This window comes from Desmodus rotundus, chromosome 8 (genome assembly GCF_022682495.2).
Source record: "Desmodus rotundus isolate HL8 chromosome 8, HLdesRot8A.1, whole genome shotgun sequence".
Lineage (NCBI taxonomy): Eukaryota > Metazoa > Chordata > Mammalia > Chiroptera > Phyllostomidae > Desmodus > Desmodus rotundus.
The window spans coordinates 101,308,596-101,314,946 of record NC_071394.1 but is presented as its reverse complement, the minus strand read 5'-3'; the positions used below and the strand labels follow the sequence as shown (position 1 = coordinate 101,314,946).

At 43.6% G+C, this 6,351-nt stretch overlaps 1 pseudogene; it reads right to left on the bottom strand.

Annotated features, from left to right (window-relative positions):
* Positions 1-5,210: 5,210 nt before the first annotated feature.
* Positions 5,211-5,760, bottom strand: LOC112309954 (ferritin heavy chain pseudogene; annotated as a pseudogene).
* Positions 5,761-6,351: the final 591 nt, after the last annotated feature.

The following is a 6,351-nucleotide window of genomic DNA, read 5'->3' as shown; positions in this document are numbered from 1 at the left end:
GCAGATATGAGGAAAGTTGGCCAGGTCAGGGGTCCTCTTCTGGAGCTGACTTCCAGGGCTTTTCCCTACCATCCTGGAATGTTTCTCTTTCCAGCCCCTGATACTCATGTCTGCTTCGTGACGTTGGCCTGCCCTGTCACCCAGAGTCTGTATCTCTTTCTGGCTTCCCTGGAGCTCCGGGGGCCTGCTGTGGGCCCAGCCCCATGGGATTTCTGGCAGGTTTGTAGGAGGGTCTCTGCCACCATTTCCTCAACAAATCCTTGGTTTTGGTGAGTCTGCTGTGTGGGAGGTGCTGGGGTATGGTGGTGAAGACAAAAAACACGGTGTCTGCCCTCATGGAGCTTAAGTTCTTATGTGGAGACCATCAATCAACAAGTAAATAAACATAAGTAGTGTCATTACACATTTTTATAGGCGCTAGGAATGAAACAATTGGAGGACTATGCTCTTGATTAAGTGGTTGGGGACAGATATCCCAGCTGAGGTGAGAAAGAGGGTCAGGGTTCAGCTGGAGTTCCTTGGTTAGGAGTGGTACAAAGGGTTTGAAGACAGAAGGAGCTCCATGTGTTTGGGGAACAGAGAAGACTTGTGTGGGGCATGGGGAGAGTGCAAGATGAGTGGGCAGAGGTGGGAAGGGGCCAGGTCACGTGCAGTCTGTTAGCAAAGGGAGGGTGTTTGGGTTTTTTTTCAAGGTGTGCAGAAAGCCGAAGCGTCTCAAGCAGGGGAGTGTGTGATCAGAGTTGTTCCTAAGACATCTGCCTGGCCGTGTATGAATATGGAGCCTGCGTTGGAAGAAGCAGTACAATTGGTTCAGCGGAGATAAAATAGTGACTGGGACTAGGTGATGGAGGGAGGTGGAGGGTCTGAGAGAAATTCAGGAGGTGAGCCATTCAGAACGTGCTGTTGGGTTTGATGAAAATGGCAGGAATGAAGGAGGAAGAGCAGGTCTGGCCAGGTGGATGGGGGAGCAGTCTTTCTCATCCAGATTTTCCTGCTTCCTGGCTTCCCCTCACATTCTTTATCCTATCTGTTCCTCCACAAATTCAACTCTATTGATAAGTATTAATTTGCCCTCCTTCCCACTGCCCATGGACAGCCACCTCCACAGCCCCAGCTTTGGGAATTTCCGGTCCTCCCAGCTAGTGGTGCCAGCTTGGCCAAAGCATGGCAACCTCCTTTTCTAGGTAGCTTGGGTGAGGCAAGATTTATGTTTTTCTGTTAAAGGAAATTTACATCAAGAAACTTGGGAGAATGGAAGAGAAATTACCAACAGCAACAACAACAAAAATGACACTTTTTTGCAAAGAAAATTTTCAGAATGCAGATTCTTTATGTAATTAGAATTTGACAAAACATCCACTGAATCCCTATACCTGGGCTGGCTGCTGGAATCAAGGATGAATTCCCAGAGGTTCCTGGCTTCAGGAACCTCCAGGCTAGTGCGAGACTGAGGAGAAACCAGCCTCATGGTCAGGCTCTCTTAGGAGTGGAATGGGGGGAGCCCAGATGAGGTGGGTGTTGAGGGAGGTCATCTCCTTGTCCTGTGTGACACAGAACCAGGCCCTGGCATGTCCAGCCTACAGTGGATTTACTGGTCAGACTGATGTGAAAAGGCCAAAATCTCAGGTAATGGAGGCCTAACTTGAGCTTTGCCCAATCACTCTATGCCACCTCTGTACTTACCCTCCTGGTTTTCTGGCTGGTAGGTCTCCTGATTTTGTTGGAGCCTGGAAGGATGACCAAAGACTTGCAGGCTGGTGGCCTCCATAAGCAATGTGAGTCCTCAGGCTGGACCCTCCTTGTCAGAATCATTGCAGGGGCTCACTCTGAACAGAGGTAGCGACAGTAGTGCCCTGGCCTGGCCACTCAGCCTGAGGGAATTGATCTAGGTCCACAGAACCCTGAGGTGAGTGTAGGCCCAGGGCATTGCCTTGAGTTCTGGTGCAAGCCCCCAAGTGAGGTAGGCCACTAGGTGGGTGGCAGGTGAAAGGCTTGTTTACCCAGGGCCCTGGGGCAAGGGGAGACAGGAACCTCTGCTGGAATGTTAGAACCACAACCCTCTATCGTGGCAGTCACAATGGCCATCTGTCCAATTTCCTAGGAAAACCCACACTTTTCATAGTTAGTTGCATTTGCAGAGAAAAATGTATTAAATTCAAATCCTAGATCTGGTACTTGGCTATGTAGCCTCCTTTAAGTTCCTTCCTCTTTCTGAGCCCCTGTTTTTACTCCCATACAGTGAGGGGATGGATCTAGATCAGTCATTGAGTAGCATTTCATCCGGTAGAGCTCATTTCAGAGCCCATCTTCCCTTTCTGGACTTCCCCCTCTTCTCCCCTTCCCATCTGCCCTTAAATCCCCACCCATTAAAAGGGTCCCAAGGCCCAGGCTCTTCCCTGGTTCTACCCCAGGACACAGCTTGGTCTCCTGAAACAACATCTCTAGGACAAGCACACTTTTCCTGCTGGTCCTGATCATGTCTCATGGCGTAATGTTGATGTGTATGTGGAGAGACTCCTTTTTCTAGGGGTGAGGTGTTCCTTCATCCCCTTTGGTGAGGAACAAGGTGGCCTAGAGGGTCTGATATCCGCCCATGCTTTTTTTAATCTCTTCTCTATTTTCCTGTCTTTTTTGACAGTGTCTAGATTGTGGGTTTGGCACTGGACAGATTTGCGTCCTGATCCCTGCTCTGCTTCTTCTTGGTTTTATGATCTCTTCAGAACAATTTGTTGAAAAGATTTTCTTTCTCTATTCCATTACTTTGGCATCTTTGTCAAAGTCAATTGGTCGTGTATATGTACATCTATCTCTGGACTTTCTATTCTGCTCCATTGATCTATGGCTATATGGCAATGCCAGCCTGCCTTGACTACTGTAGTTTCCTAGTAAGTCTTGAAATCAGGGAGGGTAAGCCTTCCAACCTTGTTCATCTTTTTCAGAGTTGTTTGGCTATTTTAGGTTATTCTATATTTTTATATAAATTTTGGAATCAGCTTGGCAAATTATTTTTTAAAAATCCTGCTGGGATTTTAATTGGGATTTTGTTGATTCTGAAAACCAATTTGGGGACAATTCCTTTCTTAACAATAATGAGACTTCAAATCCATGAACGTGGGATACCTCTTCATTTATTTATGTCTTAGCTTCTATTATTTTGGGTAAATATTGTCTATAAGTTTTTGGTTTTGCTAACTAAATACTTCCTGTTTTGATATGGGTATCTGGGAAGATTAAAAAGCTATGCTGTCACACTGCTGCCATCTTCCCCAAATTTCTTTTACTAACTTCTTGAGAAAATTGCTTAATTCATTAATTTTTCATTATAAACATAGGCATTAGTGGCTATAAATTTTCCTCTAAGTACTGTGTTAGCTGTATCTAACAAATTCTGTTGTGTAGTATTTTTGTTATCACTCAGGTCAAATTTATCTCGTTTGTTTTAGGACTTCTTTGATCCACTAGTTATTTCAAAATACATTCCTGAATTTCCAAGCATGTAAGTATTTTTTAAGGTTTGTTGTTGTTGCTGATTTTAACTTAATTGCATATAGTTGGAGAACATACATGATTTCAATACTTTTCTTTAAAAAATAAAAAATCCTCATCCAAGGATATGTTTTTTGATGAGAGAGAGAGAAAGAGACAGAGACAGAGAGAGAGGAGTGAGAGAGAGAGAGAGAGAGAGAGAGAGAGAGAGAGAGAGAGAGAGAGGGAGAGAGAGAGAAACATTGATGTGAGAGGGAAACATTGATTGGTTGCCATCTCTTTGTACCCTGACTGGGGATGGAACCTGAAACCTTTCAGTGTACAGGACGATGCCCCAACCAGCTGAGCCACCTGGCTGGGGTTCAGTACTTTTCAATTTGTTAAGACTTGTTTCATGGCTTGGTATATGTGAATTTTGTCATTGTTTTGTGTGTACTTGAAAAAAAATTATTCTGTAGCTGTTGTCCATTAGTTAAATGTTGTTAAAATATTCTTTGTCCTTACTGATTTTTTTTATTTGCTTCTTTAAACATCTACTGATTATTAAAGCTCTCATTTGGAAACTTTATTTCCTTTCTTATAGATTTGCCTTGTTTTCTTTATGTTTTAAGGGCATATTATTATCTGCATACACATTTAGAATTTTTTCATCTTCCTGATGAACAGCACCTTTTGTCACCGTGAACTGGCTGCCCTATTTTCTAGTAATGCTTTTTGCTTTAAAGTTTTCACTGACTAATAATAGTATAGCCACACTGCTTCTTTAGTTTACTGATTGCATGGTACATCTTTTTCTATCCTTTTACTTATAACCTTTCTGTCTTAGTATGTTAGGGCTGCTGTAACAAAATACCATAGACTGGCTGGCTTATAAACAATGGAAATGCATTTTTCACAGTTCTGGAGGCTGGGAAGTTCAAGGTCATGGCACCGGCAGATTACGTGTTTGGTGAGGGCCTTTCTCCTCATTGATGGCCATCTTATAACTATAACCTCACATGGTGGAAGGGGCAGGGGATCTCTGTGGGGTCTCTTTCATGAGGGCACTAATTATCTCCCAAAGGCCCCACCCCCTACTATCATTACCTTTCAACATATAATTTTTGGGGGATACAAACATTCAGAACATAGCACCTTTCTATATACTTATGTTTTATATCTTTCTCTTTAATTAGATATGTTTAAATTAAAATATTTCTGATAATCTTTTGTTGGAATTTTTAAATTGGGACATTTAGTCCCTTTACATTTAATGTATTTAAATGTGCGATTTTATTATATGCTTTCTATTGGTCCCACATGAGGTTTCTTCTCTTTTTCTGGCTTCTACTTTTGGATATTTTTTTGGAGGGGTGCCAAACTACTTTATTTGAAGGAATGGTATAAATGAAAGAACATACCAAATTTTTCAGACTAAGATGCAATTTCCCCTCCAAATTTGGGAGGAAAATGGGGGTGCATCTTATAGTCTGAATGTAGCTTACCTGGCTCTCCGGGGCAGGGGAATGTGGGGGGCTGGGCAGCAATGGAGCAGGGTTTTCTTTTCCTATTTTCCTCCTCTAAAACCTAGGTGCGTCTTAAGGTCCAGTGCATCTTATAGTCTGAAAATGCAGTACGTGGATGATTTATTACAAGTTATAGAAAAGGTACAGGTAACTCCAACATGCATGTACCTCTCTAGTGACAAGGGAGGTACCCCTGGCTATGGGACCCCAGCCTAAGGCTTAGTTCTCTTCATTGTCTCCCAGGGAGTGCTTGTCAAAGAGATACCAGTTTCATGCCAGTTTCAGGGGTCCCCAACCTGTGCAAGTTGGTTCCATGGTCACCCAATTCTTTGATGGATTTCACCTGCTCATCCAGGTAGTGAGACTCAATGGAGTCACATAAATGAGGGTCATTTTTGTAAGTGGCCAATTTATGCAAGTCCAGTAGTGACTGATTCCCACTTTTTCCCAAATGTAATGCACACTCCATTGCATTCAGCCCATTCTCCCAGTCATCACGGTCTGGTTTCTTGATATCCTCAAGGAAGATTCAGCTACCTCATTGGTTCTGCTGCTTCATCAGTTTCTCAGCACGTTCCCTCTCCTCATGAGATTGGTGAAGAAAATATTTGGCAAAGCTCTTCAAAGGTATATCATTGTGGTCAAAGTAGTAGTACATGGACAGGTAGATGTAGGAAGCATAGAGCTCCAGGTTGACCTGGTGGTTGACAGCAACCTCTAAGTCCTGGTGGTAGTTTTGATGCACCTTCCAGGTAGACACAGTTGTCATGGTGGGTGGCTGAGGAGAGTGGTGGCTGAAAGGGTGGTGCTGGAGTGGTGGTGGAGGCCCTGGGGTCATCCCAGGGTGCTGTGAGGGGGTTGCAGAAAGCTGGATCTGGACAACTGGCTGGGATGGGGGTCGAGCACCAGGTTCCATCAACCATTGTTACAGCAGGAAACTGTTACAACTCTCCTCAAAGACTCTGGATTTGTTTAATTAGTCCACTTTTTCTGTTAATTTGGAAATCACATATTCTTTTACTGTCCTTTTAGTGGTAGTTTTATAGACTGTAATGTGTAGTGTGCATTTATTTCTTTAGGGGGCTTGCTGTGGCTCAGTTCTTAGCCCTCTGTGTTTGTTTGCTGTGCGGTGTTTTGTACCTTCTCTTTTTTGTGTCAGTCTGCTGGACAATGTCCCAATCACTTCACCCCCTACAACACCACCCACCAAGGGACTGTGTATGTGGCACATCTTATTGACGGATTTAGGCAGTAGAGGAGAATTACATCTTGAGGAAACAAACAGGTTAACGGGGAATTTTAGACCCCTTCATTTTTGAAAGGCCCTCAATCATTTTAACCTCAGGAGAATTTTCTCTAG